This window comes from Homalodisca vitripennis, chromosome 3 (assembly GCF_021130785.1).
Source record: "Homalodisca vitripennis isolate AUS2020 chromosome 3, UT_GWSS_2.1, whole genome shotgun sequence".
Lineage (NCBI taxonomy): Eukaryota > Metazoa > Arthropoda > Insecta > Hemiptera > Cicadellidae > Homalodisca > Homalodisca vitripennis.
The window spans coordinates 163,873,361-163,893,411 of NC_060209.1; the positions used below are offsets into that span (position 1 = coordinate 163,873,361).

General features: G+C 33.0%; 1 protein-coding gene across 1 annotated transcript in view; it reads left to right on the forward strand.

The window, feature by feature from the left end:
- The first annotated feature begins 11,203 nt into the window (after window positions 1–11,203).
- LOC124357735 (insulin-like peptide receptor) overlaps window positions 11,204–20,051 on the forward strand; it is a 34,809-nt gene continuing 25,961 nt past the window's right edge. Inside the window, exon 1 of the mRNA XM_046809751.1 lies at window positions 11,204–11,363. The gene's annotated coding sequence lies outside the window, so the exon portion shown is untranslated. The remainder of the gene's footprint in view (window positions 11,364–20,051) is intronic.

Genomic DNA, 20,051 nt, shown 5'->3' on the forward strand with positions numbered 1-20,051 from the left:
TCGGTTAGAATTGGATGAAAACTAACACTTTAAAATTTTAAGATATAATTATTGAATTTGATTTTTGATTTCGTGATAGTGATAAATTACGAAACCGCTATTACCAAAGTTATAGCCGAATATTATTGACCATTTTCAATCACAGTGTGGTGTCAAAATATAAAATGGAATAGAAATTCCAATTAAACCTACATTTGTGTTCATACATTTTTTCCATGCCGTTGTTATACTAAACATATCCCCTAGAGTACTGTTTCCTAAACTTTTAGGACTCAAGGCTTCCTTTGGGTTTGTAGCCGTCTACGTTCCGCGGCGCCCCACTCCCTCAGCTCTTGTCAATAGAGTCGATGCAGAATATTAATAAAGTATAGTGACTTTATAATTCACTTTATGATCACAAAAATATCAAGTACGTATAAACCATGTTTTTAATAAATTATGTAAATATGTACTATTCACTATTGATTTTTAAAGAAGAACACTATTATATTGTTATTCGACTTCAATCCATACAAGTAAAAATATATTTAGGGAAATAAGTAAAGTACAAAGCGTATAACATTGTAAATATGGTTTAAATGATTCATCAAAATTACAGTTTAGCTAGTCAGGTTATATCTACTCAAATTCATCACAGTTCATAATATTCATTTAAAGTTTTATACAAGCCAATCGGACATATTTGATAAAAATCTATTTGAAGGACGAGATTTTGCCCTTTAATTAGTATATCAAAATCTAGACTTACGTTCGAAACTGTAACACACATTTCTTTTTCAATTTTTAAGTTTGGTCTGCACTTTCATTTAGTGACAGCCACAACTGATAAGCCCGCCCCGCAGAGGTAGGAAATAGTAAAGGGCAATAGTAGCATGTGAATCAATACAAGCAAGGTTTTCCTGGCAATTTTATGGGTTTACTTTTTTCAACGTTACACCAAAACTCTATAACAAATCATTCGTTTTGACTCCAGCCTTTAACAAATTATCCGTTTGCAATTCAACCGGTTGTTCACTATCTTCAACGTTTAGATGCATTTCCTTGTTCTTACAAAATAGATTTGACATTGTTGTTAGGGAGATATATTCATCAAAATAAATTCAGTTTGGAAAGATCTGTCTTCAATAAACTGTTTCAAGGCGGAGAATCTACTGTATTCGCCTTTAGCCATGATATCCTTCCGCAATCGAGTTTCTTTTTAAAACCTTCCACTTTGTCTGACAAGTTTAAAATATTTGGTTTTTTCTTGCAATTACTTAGTATGTTCAACTTTTCAAACAATTAAGTAAGAAAAGCTATCTTCGACAGAAACTTCTTATCAATAAACGTATCGGTAATGACAGGATAAGAACACTTCTGATAAGCATGTATTTCATGTCTTAGCCCAAACACGCCACAGAAAAGGCGTTGCCAATGAAACAACCAACAAGAACTAATTATTGTAAAACAAAACATAAGCTGTCAGATCCCACGTCCTTGTACAATTGCTCAAAAGATCTTACTTTTAAAGAGTATTAAGTTGATTGTACCCATAACAATGTTAAGTATATCATGCTGTTTCTTAATGAGATGTTCAGCGGCTAATTCTTCTCTATGGATTCAACCAAATAGAAAATCGGTCCAAATCGCAATGGTCGTTTTCGCTTGAAAGGAACTTGAAGCCCTTTTTTCGACCCGCCTTTGAAATGCCACTATCAGTGGACTACATATTACAACACATTTTTTCCAGTCAATGCCATGCTTATTGGATTGTCTGGGTGGAGTGATGTGTAGCGTCAAGTCAACACGTTCCAAGAAATAGTGGTAAGTGTGTCTATGAGTCTCTCACCCGAACGCTATTCATACGATGATGCAACAATCTCTTTTGTTTATGCTTAATTGTTAATATAAAAGTATATTTTTATTTTTATTTTTTCACACGGTATGAAATTTTTACTGTAGCTCAACCGCGGCTCACACTTAAGGAATCAGTGCCCTGGGGAATCAAGAGAAATGATCCCGTTTTTACCGGAGTAGCCTATATACCTTTGCAGATCGTACCCTGTACTTGATTCGGAGATCTGCGAAATTCTTGTTATGAATAAGTTTATTTCAATGATTATAATTCTTTTACAATAGTTTTCCATAGCCTTATAGAACTAGTTTTATTTTTATGGACATACAATACTTCATCTCAGTTTTCCGTAACCACGGTTTAACACATTTTGTTTATTAAAAATGTACTTATTCAGTAATTGTTTATCCCTCCCATGACTTTTTATACTACTTCATAGTTTGTTATTCCAACTGTTATGGGCTTCACAAAAATTTCAAACCGCTACAAATTTAGATTATAATAAGACTATTTAAGAGCCAAAATTATAACTTTGTATATTATTTATTTAGCAGGATCTGTGAAATACTCATATTTCACGTTATTTTGTATTTGAAACCTGGGGATTCTCCGAAAATCTAAGTGCTCTTTTACACGATCCGGCGCACGCCGTGCGGCGCCCGCCTGGGAAGCTGAATGTTTTCACACGAGGTCGGTTTCGTCCGGCGCGTGCCGTGCGGCGCTCCCATGTTTTGACTGTTTAGTACATGCTCAACTATTGAAATGTTAACACAGCGGAAGAATAAAGTGCTAGCCATGTACTTACTGTGGAGACGGCGAAGAAGAAGAAATAGGCGGTATTGGATTCACCCATTGCTTCAAAATCGACATACTTCTGGGTCCTTCAAAGTTTTATTCAATTCATTGCGGAACAGTGAGGAAAGATTCTTTTCTTACTTTCGTATGCCAATCAAATCATTTGATGAACTTTATGACTTTTTCCATGTCAATATCTTCATCAGTCTCGACTGCCACTTACCTCTTATGTTTCACTCATTTTTACTTAAAAAAAAAACAAAACACTTGAACAAAAACAATACCGAAGTATACGTACGTCTTCACTCTCCAGTGGCAAACCCAAGACTAGAGGTTGGGCCGTGCGGCGCGCGTCGGACCGTGTGAAACCCCCAATATGATACAATAGCCCTTCGCAGAGTAGTCCGGCGTGGACGCCGCGTGTCAGGCGTAGGAGAGTCCGGTGGGAATTTGTGCGCCGCACGGCGCGCGCCGGATCGTGTGAAAGAGCACTAAGTTAGGGTAATATAATTTTCTTCCCTGTAGAATAAATTTTACTTCATAAAAAATTACACTAAGATGATGCCACATGTACATAGTAATATGAAAATTGAAACACAGAAATATGTTTCTGTGTCTGTGGTGTTTTGGCATGAGGGCTTTGCACCTCTATGTGCAGTCTTTTATCCAAACATCAGTTTACAAGAAACAATCGACCGACAAGAAGTCCCCTGGAGAAGCATGTGGTCAAAATAAAAAAGCAAGAAAGGAATCTTTACTTCATTGAGCGATTAGTCACTAATAAATAACATTTTTTAAACTTTGTTATCTCTTTTTATTAGTGTCGGCTGTATTATCGGTAATCTTGATTACAGCTCCAAAAGAACAAACTCCATGCACTGTTACGAGCTTAGTCGTAGTTAGCCCTCTCGTTTTCAATATATACAATTAATACACATCCAAATGCTTTTTTACATTTTCGATATTTCTATTGGTTATTCAGAAACAATTAAAAATGTTGTACTTCAACGTTGAAATACTCGAAAAGTATACGCAAGAAAAACATCGTTAGAATACATATTCGTTATAACCATAAAACGAGACACCTTCGATAAAGCTATGATAAACAATTAGGCCGTAACAGTGTACAAGTTTTAACATTATTCTTATGGAGGGGAAACTCAAGGTCGTTTAACTACAGACAAAAAATCAGGTGGACAATGGAGGAGTGTATTTCAAAAATAGCAATTTGGTATGTTTAGAATTTCATAGAAAACGATTTTTCATGTTAAGCTTATTAGCTTTACAAACACACACACACACACACACACACACACACACACACACACACACACACACACATTAAAATTATGTATATAATTAAAAAAAAACGACATATGTTATTCGTTTTGAACTATCCTACACAGAAATAAGTGAACAGTTCAATGCTAGTAATGTAGTGCCTGATGTCTGCTCGCGCGCTCACCTACACGCGCAGATGGCGCTGTGAGATGGCAATGGACGCTTACACGTGTGCCGAGGTCGCACAAGTGAGCACGCGAAGTTCTTGCATCTCTTACCAAGTCTTTCAAAGCTAGAAAATAAAATGAAATGTTATTTATTGCTAGTATATTTTAATATACCCTTTACTTTTGTTTTGTTTAAAGTTTATTATTGGCGATAGAAGGTTTGAAAGGACTTTGGACATTTGCCAACGTTATAGATTATAAAAGGTATAACACAACATTTCGAGGATTAGGATCTATCCTCTTCGTCAGGTGGCGGAGGTATTAATACATACAAAAATAAAGAACAGAAAGAAGGGGAAAAAGAATTCAAACATACCCAACAGCTGCTTGGATTCCAGACCAGGCGTTGTCACTGCACAGGATGCAAGTCCCGAGCACAAATCACAAGTACGAGGATCATAATCGCACATCGCACTTGCAGGAAGGTTGGAGCAGGGGCCCTATAAATCCTAGTTACACCAGTGACGATGCGCCTTTTATGGGTCTACTTGTCATAAAGTCATGTAGGCTATCAATACATAGCCTACTGACGAGACGTCAAACGTTCCAATCCTCGAAGCGTTGTGTTATACCTTTTATAGCCTATAACGATGGCAAATGTCCGAAATCCTGTTATCCTTTATTCCCCTTAACTACAGGAAAATTTAATTTATTGGAATTGTCGTCGAGGTAGCTACCACATAAATGTGTTCGCAAAGTAATTACTTTAGGTATATCTAGTTCCATAGATTGTTTGCAATGCATAGAATGAGCTCTAATGGTGGACATGGCCGACTATTGAAATTGGCTGAGTGTCATTGAAGTCTATCACTCAGTAGGTAAACATTTCTTTGGGTGTGTGATTGTTTATCTGTCCACAGGACATCTCAAGGATGAAGTGATCTATAGATTTGACATTTTCCATGCCACCTCAGCGAAACCTGTTACCGACACATGGTGTAGCGTGGTCCTGCCTGGAATAATAGTACTATAAATAATAAAATTTGTCATTCATTCCTGAACATGTCAAAGTGAGTACTTTGTTCTCATGTAGGAAGTCAGATAACATCACTATGTTTTGCTTCATCCCGCTACTGTATTTTTGGGTGTTCATTTCCATTCTATACCGTGGTAATTTTAACTTACAATAAGTTAATAGTTAAAATGTACGAGTTACAAAGGTAAATATTAATAGAATTAGGATTGACTTTTGCATAACCTTTTCTTTCTACTGACTTATCGTTTGGGTTTGGAAGTCAATCTAGAGTTGCTCTTGAAGGATAAATATTTAAACGGGACAAGTGGGAGTTTTAGTTTCATTGTCATTCAAATAGATAAGGAGGTAAACAGCAACACGGACAAAGATCTCTTGCAAGGTTTGTATGCAGATCCGCTCACTGATTTTATCTCGAACAGCATTTGTGCATCACGTTCTAAAATTGTTATTGTAATTTGCACAATTTAAAAAGAAAATTCACTCAAGTTTTTTTCCCTTTAAATAATTCATAATAACACAATAAGTATATAATCTAGTTCATATTAGTACGGCATTGACATTATTATTAAATAATAAAAGGTTCTTGAATGATCAGAATTTTCTTACGCATACGTTCAAAAACTGTTTTATAATAAATGACTTGCTCCAAACAAAAAAATAATATGAAACGTTTCTTCGTTGTTTTAAATTTATTAATGACGGTTATGAGTCGACAAAAACTGTAGCATACAAACTAAAGAGAACACAATATAAAGTAGGCCTATATTTACAATACTTTTGGTAAATTTGAACAATGTGGTTTGAGGGAGGGGTGAAGTCTAGACATTGCAGGGGGGCTACACATGCTAGTTACACCACTGACGATGCATCTTTTATAGGTCTACCTGTCATAAAGTCATGTAGGCTATCAATACATGTTGTTCTCACACTGCATATATACCAGCTGTTTTTGTAGGCCCATAACTGTTTGTTACCTGTTAACAGAGACGAAAAATCAGCTGGCGCACAATTCGAGTCCTTTCAATGCGCTAACTCCAAAATTTGTATTGTTTAAGTAGATATATAAGCAGAAAACACAGCTGTTTTTTATAGTAAACTGGGCAGTAGGCATGTTACTATGTTGAGTTAGGCTACTTGTTACTAATATGGCAAAAATCTTTATTCACCATACGGAGAAAAAGCTTTTCGGCTTCAATTCGTTCGTAAAACTTGATATGCACAGAAACAACTACTTTTGTCCCGAGTGATGAAACTAATATTTTACAATTTTATGTATCACACTTAATGCGTATGAACATCAAACATCGATAAAATTAAAGTAGCCACAATGTTTCCGTGCAGTTATATTTAATTTCAGGTGGATCTTTGGGAGAGTTTTTGCATTTTCTCCGAACATGCCCCCCAGGGTGTAGGCCCTAAACGAAGTCTTGCACGGAAAGGAAACAGGATTTTTCCGGACATTTGCCATCGTACAGTGAAACAAGAAATCAGTAACACTACGTTTCGAGATCTGCAATCTGATCTCTTCTTCAGGCAAAGAACTAACCTAATACATAATTACAAACTAGGTTAAAATAAACAAATCTTACCAAAGCGTTGTGGCACGCCTAGGTCAGGAATCACAACCACCATGTTGTTTGTCAACTTCACTAACTCTATAACCATGCACTTAATAAAAAAACTATACAAAACATTAATCATTATAACTGAACTACGGAATACAGGTCACAATACGTCTTCATTCGTCTACTGACCACCTACGAGTAGTGTTACTGATTTCTTGTTTCACTGAACGATGGCAAATGTCCGGAAAAATCCTGTTTCCTTCACAATCCTTCCATCGTCAAAAATAACCTTCTTGCACGGGCTTGATAATTCCCGAACGATCACAGGTAAAGCAATAAAACTTAGTACTGCACCGATAGATCTACTTTTTTAAGTAGCCTAACTACCATATTTGTGTCATGTCAGGGGAATGGTCCGCAAGGAGTCGGAAGGAAATCTTAAATGAGAGCATAGGTCGAGTAGTAAACCAAATTAAAGGTATTTATTAGTATAGTACAATACCCAAATTCGACTTCAGAAGGTTCACTCTTACGCTGGTTTAAAGTTTAAAAGATTTACAATATAGATCCTGTTCTAGATGTTTTTCATTTTCTGCTTTGTATCCTTGGTGGAAGTAAGTAGGTTTTAATGGGAAAGACATTTTTTATATACTTCCACATAAAATTTATTAACATTTTAATAAATTTAATGTGGAAGTATATATAAAAAATGTCTTTCCCATTAAAACTGTTCTAGATGGTTTAATATTAATTATAATTCTTGTTTTAACTCAAGTTGTGAAGGTTAAACTTATTAAATGAATAATGGACTTCAAAATAGCTTCTAAGGTAGTTAGTTACCCTTCAAATCCAGTGCAGAATGGTCTACAAGGAATTTGGCAAACAACTTTAACGTAAGCATAGCTGAAGATGTACATTGTTTTAAAGTGTGAAGTAAGATGTACATCAAGGAAAGTCCAAAGTTCAACCTAAAAATAAGAATTTATAATAATTTAATGGTTATATTGGTTATCGTAAGTGTAGAATTCTCAGATTGTTTACATGTATGCTTGTATTTAAATGGATTTTTATACTTCATAATGTTTCTAGACACTGGCATTACAAAGCTTTGAAGATTATACAACAAAAAAATCATTATAATTGGATATGTTCAAAAACATAATATCTAATTAATTTTGAGTTAAACAAGTCCACGTTTTGAATTTCATATCAATACAATGATTTTCGTCTTGTAAGTTTTCAAATTTTTAAAGTAGCCTACTACTACAAGTACATTCGACCATTCATTTTGTCATGCACAATAAGTGTTGGACAATAACATTGAAATGACTCTTTTACCAACTTTAACGATGCTTACATGTTTATGTTCCACATATTCTAAAAACCACCTCTTGAGGAGAAGAAATCACTAATGACACGAAATAGAGCTGGTTTGTCTTATATTGAAGTGTAGAGCTTCAATTGCATACATAAGCCTATCAAAAATTAAAAAGCCATCTCGGTAGTTTTCTATAATAATGTTTGTATTAAGCAAGCGTTCTTCAAAGTACAATACCCTATTTTTCAAGACAACTGTAATCTTGGATACTACAAAGAAACTTTCCTACTAAAAAAAAAACTTAAATAGTTATAAAACATTTTAAAAACAAATTGCAGAGTAGTTTTTGTTTTTATATCATGGAGCGAAGCATTGTCCTTTTGTGGCAAAAATAATTGAAAACCCCTATTCCCAAATTATTGGCGGGTCATGTCCACGTGTACTGGCCATCCTGTCAAGGACTTGTAGCCAGCGAGGGGGTCCAAGGGGTCCGGCCCCCAAGTTTTCAATTTTTTCAATTACTTTTTCAGAAAACGATTACTATCATTTAGATCATTCAGTATTTCTTACGTGTACTTCTAAAATATCGTGCTAAAAAAAGAAACGGGTCAAAAACACTTTAAGGAACAAAATACTCTCAGTCCACTACGGGAAGTTGTCTGGAACTCCCCCCCCCCACGAATTTTTCCCTGGCTACGCTCTTGCGTCCTGTTGAGTGTTATGAGACTCAGCTCATGAATAAAAACTAGCTTTCTTGTTAGATATTTAGGTATTCTAGTCAGGAGGGTTTTCTGAATATATTTCGCATATATTTGTTTCGTTGTCAGTAAACCGTATTAAGTAGCAAGGGCTGACAATCTACACGATAAAAGTACTGTCTAGTAGTAAATAAAACAACAACATTGTAAAATACTATAATCTTATCTGAATTGACGGGTTTAACGACTGCAACATATCTATACAACTTAGCCTACTGCGGCTTTAATTACTCCAAGATCATTCAGTTACTACTACATTGGAAAATTAGTTGTTATCTATTCCTAGTAGTTGTTTACGATAAAAATAAAGCCTTTGTCTTTGGAGTGTGCCAATAATCATCTAAATGTTACACACTTTTTGTATTTTCATGTTTAAAAACGGAAACTGGAATAACCCCGTTCGTCTTATATAAAAGTAGGGGAAATTTTTCGTTCAGAATCGGGATATTGTTTCCAAATTTTCAATGAGACGTCTAAGAAGTTAATTTCAAAACATCTAGTTTCAAAATTATGTGGTCATTCTTAACAAAAAATCTGAACAATACACGTGTCTATATGTGCTATATAACACTCCCCTCTTTTCAGAACCTCGAATTGATTTTATAGTGGTACGTAGAATATTTTTTTTATTTTTGCCGATTTTTGGGGACATATATACACGTTACTACTTAACTCACTGAAAATAAAAATTTCAGGAGTGCTCAGTTGGTTTACAAATTAATTTATTCTAAGATTATAAGAAAGTGCCATTCAAAATTTCAAGTCTGTAGGTCATTTTATTCTCGAGATCGTACAGAAAGACAGAGATAGAAATAGATTTTTTCCAGCTTCTCGAGTAAATAGGCTACATTTCGCTGATACTCAGCCAATTGAAGGAGTGCGTCGTAAAAACCTGTCATCTCACAACATTTAAATTAAAGCAATGTAATTATAAAAATATCGAAGTAGATCAAATATCTAGATTAATTTATTGTTAAGATCTAAAAATATTTATATAAAAAACAGCGCAAAGGTTAAAGAAGAACAGTCAAAATCATGAAACTGTTTTGTTCAGTTTATATCAGATACAATGCAACAAAATACTAAGTATTCATATCAGAGCCACGCTTCCTTAATTATCGGCTATCATAATTACTCTGATAGCGCAACTTATCGCCTGTAACAGGCCTTGACATTCTGAGTTAAAGCTAGCATCAATACTATGTATATCTTCACGTGTACTACTATAATGTACTAAAATACGTGTTACGTCAGGAGATTGTGGCTCCAAAGTACGAATTACTACCGGCCGCGAAGGCTTTTCAGTTACGATTTACAATTAACCGTTTAAATGGTTAAGTACCGGGTATTTGAACTAAGCTATCTGGAACTGAGTGATTAAATATCTTACAGAACTTACTCCCAGACCAAGATCAGATGTCTACTACTATCTAGTAAATATTAACAGATTGATTTTCAAAGTAATTGACAAAATAGTATTTTTTATTAAATCCCTTCAGAATATTACTCCTTGTTCAGTATTAGTTGTCTATTAGTAGGGTATACCGAATAGCCTACTTAACCCTCTGTTTACGTTGTTTTTGTTACCATATCCCTCTGGTATGCGTGTTCTCATCACGATCATAAATTCCACTGCTGCAGTTAACCTCAGGTTAGCTTAATATACCAATTAACCAAACCTCCCTGGTAACTAAGTTCTCGAAAAGTTTTAAATGATGCCGAGGGTAACTTATAAGTGTATGGTTATATTATCTTATCTTATCTTTAAATAAGTTATTTTATTCAAGACTCAATCGCTGAGGTGTCATGAAAAAAATCAAGTCCTTAGCTCATTTTATTAGGTGACACGTTTTGTAGTTATTTATCCCACGATTGACAAGTTGAAATTATGATTACTCGTAGTATTTAATGAACTCGGCGTTTTTTATACATAAATAAATTGTCATTCAAAATTTCAATTCTATAGGTGAGTTTTTTCTCACGATATTATGTGGATGACGGACAGGAATGAAATTTGTCCCGCCCCACAATCGTGGCCGAATAGTTTCTTCATTTGATTTTATATAGTCTCAATTTCTTAATATTATTTGTATTTAAAATACATTGTTTTAAATTAAAATTTCGTCGTAATTATAAATGTTTTTCTATCATATGAACTATCCCACATAATATTTAAATAAACGCGATACAATCACCGACATAGTCTTGGAAAATGTACCAGTCGTGCCTGCAATTACGTGACCGCAATATACTTACATAACTGTAAGGCTATTGCCAAAGAATTTACGCCAGGCTGTAGTATTATCTCTGGTTGTAGGTTATTCTTGATAAGTACACTAAGCGGCGCGGCGTTTAGATAATCAGTTAACGTCGCATAACCTAATGCAAAGGTCTATTGCTTGCGTCATTTAATCAGTTCACACAGATAATGTATTGCTAGTTCTAATAAAATAGTAGTACTAGTTTTTGTTCTCTCAGCATCTTCCGAGTGAGTTGAATTAGTGTAATGTCCAGCGTGAGTGTAATACTCAAGTCTGTGTCACTAACAAGAGGTGGATTGGATTTGAGAGAGATTTTCTATATTTCATAGTACACGACTGAATAAATACGTAAGTAATTTTAATAATGCGCCTCATTTAAATCCCTCTTGTTGTTACTTTATTAAATCCCAAAGATTGAATACTATTGTTTCTATTGTATTATAATGTGTTTTGTTTAATTTGCTATCCTTTCTTTAGATAGGAAGCGATTTTTCAAATGACTTGTTTACCCTAATCTCACTTAGCCTTTAATGTATTTTTCTTCAATACAATTGTAATGTGTTTTTAAACACGATTAATTTACACTTTCAATGAAAATATATGTATACAGAATGTTTCCAACCTCTTATACTAAGAACGTAGTTAGGAAAAATTGAGGGGGGGGGTCAAGACAACTGATACGTTCCCAAAGTGGACAGAAAGTAAAGCCCCATTTTGTTCCTTAAACGGTTCTTGACCTGTAACTGTGTTGAGAACGATCTTTCAGCAGTACATGCCAGTAATACTGAATTATTTAAATAATAATAATCGTTTACTAAAAAAGTAAATGAACTAATTGAAAAATAGGGGTTCCGGACTCCTTGGACACCCTCGCTGGTTACGTCCTTGTCTTATACCAACCCTTTGAAACATCGGTCTTTGTATCATAAGAAAGTCTATGTATCGATTTCTTAAGCGTCTATCTGCATACGATATTTACAATAAAATAAATAGTTTAAAATGTCGAATTGAAACAAACTGTTATGAACTGTAAATCTTGTTAATGTCTATTATGTAAAAATCTCATGTCGAAACCCATCTTAATGTCATAAAAGTGTGAATCAAATAAAATCTTTAATTACATTCCATATAAAAATCCATACATTTTACAAAAAAGCACCAAAGAATACTTTTTTTATCGAAAATCCTATTTAAAATACTATAGTTGTATTACTTTTTCAAACTGAATACAAACAATTTAATAGGGGATTTTCAATGGCGTAACTCGTAAAAAGTAAGCTTTCTGGAAATACAACAATTTGTAAATTGATAATTATTTATTAAAACAAATTTTTACATATCAAGCAGATCAGTCGTGTCATACCTATAAACATGACTTGTGATAACTTCCATCTTTAGCTCTTGTGATTAAGAAATAATTACACAAAATTATGAAAGACTGCAATATAAAAAAGAAATCATTCTCATAGGTCAATTAAAAGGCTACTAATGTTTAAAAATAATATTTAAATTATTGAAATTAAAGACATACTTTCAGTAAGATTAAAACACATATCCGACGATTAGAATTTATTTCACATAGTCTACTTTAATCTCCAAATTAAAATTGACGGAAGGTTGTCGTAAATAGTACAATTCCTGTACTGGCGCTTCGGCAAGGTTGCAGGCCTATTGTGACCTTTATTCTGCAGTTCAGTTTTAATAATTAATTAGTGTTGGGTTTTGTTTTTATTAAGTGCTTGTTTTAGAGTCAGTGAAGTTGACACAAAACATGGTCGTTGTGATTCCTGACTTATGCGTGTCACGACGGTCTGGTGATTTGTTTATTTTAACCAAAATTTTAATTATGTGCCAGGTACGTTATTTACCTAAAGAATAGTTCAGATTTCAGATCTCGAAACGTAGTGTTACTGATGTTTTGGTAATACTGAACTATGACAAATGTCCGGAAAAAAGCCTGTTTCCATCAAACATCTCTACACAAACTTTAGGCAATTGTCATTTGGACCAAGAGGAGCTAAAAACTAAATTCAACCCATAGTCTGTCTCTTTCCGTTTACCACCTGTCTGGATGTGTTTATTACTTTTTATTTGTTATTCCAGATAACATCTACCTTATCTGATGCTGACTCTAGTAAGTACATCCACATGTGTCTACAATTCACATATTTGTAGAACCCACAATAGTGTATTTAATGTAAATTTTTAGATTAGGGGGAACAAGTGGCATAGCTAAGGGAAGTATAAAGAGAATACAATTAAATATTGAAAAATATACTTAGAAAAACAACGTAATTTGTTTTAAACACTCAATGAAAAGTTTAACGTTGAATGATGTCTTCCTAATTGATTTGAATTTAGACTTATTCTGATTTATGCGATTCTCCCGGTGTGGAGTGACCTTTCATCAGATATATATATATATATATATATATATATATATATATATATATATATATATAAAACTTTTTGAAGAATGTTTCAAATAATTTACTTTTAAAAATTAGGATAGTATAAATTCGAAACTCCAAGAGTTCGCAATTGATTTGATTTTTGAGAACGTAAAAAATTCAAAAACGCGCGTAAAAATTAATGAGCCGTTTTTTTAAATTATAAACATCGTTTAGCTAGACACTGGTTATTACATAATAGACTGGCCTTGGGCTTGCCGGGGGCTTCGGCGTAAGGCTGTTTGTGGGTTATTGGCTAATTTCCAAGATTAGGTTTACTAGGAAATTATGTTGATTATAGCATTTCTAAAATTATAAAAAGTTTGTGTAAGGTTTTTACATGAAAGTGTGCGTGCTGATCAGAACATAAAATTGATTAAGTGGTTTAGTTGTGAAGGAAGATAAGTTTCTTATGGGTTTAAGATGAGCATACGATTATTTTCACTATTGGATTATGCAGTATATCAGGGAGTTAATTAGACTTGATTATTATGGATGGAGGCTTAATAATCTTGTGTTGAATCGTTGTGTGGTGTTGACTAAAGAGTTGATCGAGATTGCGGGGCCATTAAGTTTTTTAAAAGGCCGACAAACTGAAACTTTCTAGCTAAACAAGGTGTCCAAGCAATATATGATTTCAGTTTGATTGGTTACAATTTACGACAATCAGGTGTTCACCATTAATTCTGCATTTATATTGTAAATGGTTCAGAAGTCTGACAAATTCATTAAACGATATGTGTAATAACAAATTTTACTATCGTTTGGTTAATTAAATTTACTAATCGCTAAGAGTATTTATTTTTGAAAAAGAAATCTCATAGTCAATTGACAGTATTTTGATCAGACTGGAATATTACAGCGAGCTGCGAACGTTTTAATAAATTAAAGAATCTACAGGAAGGATGCGGTTTGTTAATCGGTTAGACCACAGATGAAGTGAGAAAATCTAAACAATTTTTCAGCGATCAACCTGCTCTTACTTTTTCATAATATAACAGAGTAGAACTTTACACTGATGACGTAAGAAAATTCCAGGTCATTTTTGTGGTTGTCAGCCACATGCAAATTGGTTAGCTTGGTCCTAAGTAAGTTAATACTCAAAATGTGAAATTGTGAAATAATTATTGAGGAATAAAATATTGTTATTATTAATTATTTATTTGTAAAGAAGACAATTTTTTTAAATGTATTTAAAAATCAGTATTTTTGGTTTTTATCATATCTTTTTTTATATTACGCAATAACTATTTGGGGCAGTAATTTGTACACATTAAAAAAAACCTTGTCTATATTTAAGATGAATTTATAATATTCATAGATCAGCTGTATACTTTTAATAGATTCAAGTTAATTCGTAAACATAAGTTATATGTAAGTAATTCAGAAACAGAATTTTATAATCATACCTTACATTTAAGGTTTATAAATTTCAAAAAGTATTTTAATTGTGAAGGCATTCGTATAAAAAGTTACTCTAACATTTAAATTCAAGTTTGTATATAGGACGTTCCTGTGGCCGATGATCTTTCTTTACTTTGAAACAGAATTGACTGTAAGAACTGTTATGTTTAGTCTCAGTGAATTTCTGTAATATCATTCTTAATTACATCATATTCAATCAGCTACTCAGAGACAAAATAAGAGGTTGAATTTGTTACAGGATTTTGAAAATCCATATTGATAATTATATCATTCTTAAAACCAGAAATGTATGTTCAGGTTTTTATAATAACACTCATACAAAAGCAATTTTGAAAAGTCTAAAACTGAAAATCCAAAATCAATCGATTTTTAATTTTTACTTTTTGTTTGTACGTGTGTGAAGCTATACAATTTTCATCAACTATTATTAAACTAACTATTTTTAAATCATTTGAAGTTTGTTTTTCAAGCTTTTCATATTGAAAATTCTTCATTTAATAGTTATTACATATATTTTAAACATCTGTCTCAGCTCACCACATCCGTATGAGTTATGTTATTTAACTCCTACGTTAACACTTTTTGCTCTTATGCAATTGTCACATTCAGCCATAGAATTTGTGGACAGTCAACTATCTAGGGTGGTAACTGAAAATTGTATGATTTGGATATGCGAACAACGCAACTAGGATCTTCATGATTGTTTAATTGATTTGCTGAAATAATAATATTAATTAATTTTAAATTAGAGTTTAAAATTTAATAAAACCCAATTTAAATCACAGTTTAAATATTGTTTCGGTGGATATAATAATAACAACATACTCTTTATGTAAGAAAAATGCACATTTTAACACTTGTGAATCGTTAATTTCACGATATGCATTTTGGAATTGTACATCGTGAAAATAACGATTTCAAAAGCGTTAAAATGTGCATTCTTCTGACACATATACTTTTCGAAGCTGCATTACTAATAAAACACTCTTCTAATTTTATTTTTGGTATTTAATTTAAGAAAGATTTGTCTACTTAACAATCAAAATGAATAATTCACAATTAATTGACTAGACAAACTTTCTTTTAAACGAGGAACAAACATGAAATTTAAGAAGTAAGTTTATTTGTTATAGTGGTAATTAATTATTACACTATATTTTTTGTTATAAATCTAATTACCTAATTTTAACCCATGGTACTTCCATACAACTAAGTATTTGATGTAGAAAATTTAAAAAAGATATATAACTGAGAATATTAATACTTTAAGACATATTTTATACTATTGATATTTAAACTAATATTGTTATAAAATTAAAACTAATCTTTAATATTATTGTTTTATTGTTATTATTTAAGTATTATAATTTCTAATCATAGATTAATAAATAAGTTCTTAGTAGGTTATAATTAGTTATTAAATTGGTATTCAAGTTTTCTAACCCCCAAATTCTAAATCCCAGTTTGAAAAGTTTGTTTGCAGCCTTCGAATAGTTTGAATAAACGTTAATTAAGCCCCTTTGAGAATAATATTGATAACATAGGGTCAGATTTTCTGAATGTAATATAAACAAGTTAGCATATCCAATGCAATATAAAAACTTCCTGTAAAATATAACATATCTCTAACAAGAATTATATTACACACACTGTTATAACACAAATGACTAGATTCTTCCTGAAAGAGATACGCGAAAAACTTATCAACCCGCTACTGCGAAATTTGCTTCATTCTCGCGCGCAACGAACACTTATTAGAGAACTATTCCACATATCATAAATATACAAATATATATATATATATATATATATATATATATATATATATATATTCGTTTATTTATTGAATAATATAATGAATATTTTTAATATTCAATATATAATTATATATTGAGTATTAAATAAATTGATATTCATCTTGATATTGACATTATATATATCTATATATATAAAAATGAAACTGTTCGTGTGTAACAGCATCACTCACAAACGGCTGGACGGATTCGCCTAATTTTTTTTTTAATTTGTTCGTCTTGATCTGTAGAAGGTTATAGGATACTTTTTATCCCTTTCCCGATTCAGGATTCCGCCCCACTGGTTACAGAAATACCCGTAAGAAATGCATTGCAGCAAACATATGTTATTAGTGAAAGAGTCTTTTCAAATTTTTAATCAGCTGTTCTTTGTAAACATATATAATGCGACAAAAAGCGTTCGCAATGACGATTAATAAGGCACAAGGACAATCACTTAACGTCGCAGGAATCCATCTGGAACCCTCATGTTTCTCGCACGGTCAATTATACGTCGCTTGCTCAAGAGTCGGAAACCCGAAGAACCTTTATATTTATGCTCCAAATAATACAACTAATAACGTTGTTTACCAAAACGCATTAAAATAAACAAAAAAACTTTTATAATAGATTTTATGATATGCTACGATGTATTAGTAGAGCAATAAATTAATTGGAAAAACGTATAATAAAATTAGTATTTCTTTTCGATGCTTGATTGATGTAGCCCTCTCTACTGCCACGCGAGCGGAGCCGCGGGTTTAGGCTAGTCTATTATATAAAAATGAAACTGTTCGTGTGTAACAGCATCACTCACAAACGGCTGGACGGATTCGCCTAATTTTTTTTTTAATTTGTTCGTCTTGATCTGTAGAAGGTTATAGGATACTTTTTATCCCTTTCCCGATTCAGGATTCGCCCCACTGGTTACAGAAATACCCGTAAGAAATGCATTGCAGCAAACATATGTTATTAAGTGAAAGAGTCTTTTCAAATTTTTAATCAGCTGTTCTTTGTAAACATATATAATGCGACAAAAAATATATTTATATATAATTTAATTACTACACTTATAGTTTTAAAGCATAGAGTAAGCTTAAGAGAAACGACAAATTTTGTTTAAACTGTTTCTGCAATCACTGTTAAACATAGACTTTACTATCCAGATAATACAATTCAAATTTGACGTAAAAATTCACCTTTAACTGCAATATTTATTTATTATAAACCATGCTCATGCTTGATCAGAAGAGCAATGCAGATATCATAATTACTATCTTACGTTGGCTACAAATATAAAGAATGTTATAAAATCAACCTTAGTTGTTTTTTTTTGACAGAGAAGTATCAGGAATGTGGTACATACCTTCATAATGCGCCCAAGAAGCTCACGAAGGAACGACTATCAATTATCTCAGCAATGTTTAGAATGTGATAGAAAATGAATAAGTGAATATAGTGTACTGTTTTCAACGGGAAATTGCGTGCGAAGCCGCGGGAAACTTATTGAAATGCGCAGCGAAGCGCGCCGGGTCCGCTAGTATATATATACATTAATGATATTATATTATTATATATATATAATGTAATATAATATAATTAATACAATATAATTATATTCAATAAATATTATTCAAATATATTCAATAATGTTTATTGAAATTTTGTGTGTGTGTGTGTGTGTGTGTGTGTGTGTGTGTGTGTGTGTGTGTGTGTGTGTGTGTGAAATTTGTATGAGCGGTAATAGTCTGATTTATTTTATAATCAAAATTAAATCACAAAAAATACTTCATCCGCCGGGACTCGAACCCGGCTCTATTGCTAGCCGGGTGAGTACGCTACCACTACACCACAGTGCTTTTACTTTTAAGATTCAATTATTTTGTATTTAACCGTTTCTGTTACATATGTGTTTAAATAAGCAGACTAATAATGATCGGAAGGCCAAATACAAGTCAAACAACTTTTCACATTTATTTAATTTGTATAAGCGACAATAGTCTGGTTTAGTTTTTCAAAAAAGAATGAATCACAAAAAGGACTTGCTCCGCCGGGATATATATGAAGGGTTCAGAGAAAGAACATGTTTAGTCCATTTTACATCTTTTACAGGAGACAAAAATAAACTTTACATCCTTTTTAGTATTAGTTATAATCTAATACTTTATCTCAGTAACAGTTTATTTATTAAGTTATTATTTAGCTTTTCACCGATAAATCCTTTATTAGAAACAATGTAAGTCAACAATTAACTCTCAAACAATAAGTAGCAGGACTTAACACGTTTTTTCCCAAAAACTGATGGACTGAATATGCCGTACCCCTGATGTTTCACGGTTTGCAAAAGAAGAACTATTAATATTGTTACATAACTTGTTTATTTAATTGTGAAACGCACATAAATAGCCTAAACCTAGGACAAGGATACATCGTTGTCACTGTATAATTAATGATGTCTTTTGCGTTGCGATCTAGAAACTCTAATGATGAGCCAGCTGTTATACTGGATGACTTTATTCTAGAGGAAGTCGACTGTTCAAAATTCCACGGAATTCCTGGATCGCGCGTTGACTTGGAACTATCACATTGACAAGGATTGTTCAAAACTGTCTTCGGGCATTTATGTTTTTAGGTCTTCAGCCAGATACTACCCCATTCAGGTATCGATGACTATGTATTATGGCTGGTCTGATGGTGTGGGGAGCCAGAGCAAACTCCCAGTTCTTTTAAAATGGCAGAAGCTAGTGATTCAAACAATTGCACAGTTAAGGCTCAGATAAACATGCAAAAAGCTTTAAAAAAACTGCAATTGTTGACTTTGCCGAGTCTCTGCATTTTGGAGACAATCTTGTTTTGTATGTCTAAATGTGCTACGCACGTGGCCAAGACATACATTCGTATGAGACAAGAGGCAGAGATAGCCTATCTACCGAATTGGAAGTCACAGGACGGGGGTTTACGAACACTTGCTCTCGCAGGCAGGAGTTCGTTTCATCGACAAATTGCAAAATTCAATCAAATACCCCAACGCTTAAGGCGTTAAAAGCTTGTTTAAAGCTATCTAGCTAGCTTCTCAAGCATTTTTATAGTGCTAACGAGTTTATGGCTTTGGACTGGGTGACCGCACAATTGGAAGACTGACAACTGGCGTTGGAAAATGGAAATACTAGTATGAATGAATGTAGTGCGACTGAAAATACTGTATGTTTGACTATACTATGGGCTTGACGTGTAGAGCTTGCTCAAAATTGTAGAAAAAGTATTATATTCATTTTTTGTAATCTCCAGGCAATAAATGATTTGAATTTGAAGTGGGGGGTTGCGCACCATGCACCGAAGCCCGCACTGATGGCCAGGAGCATTTCCGA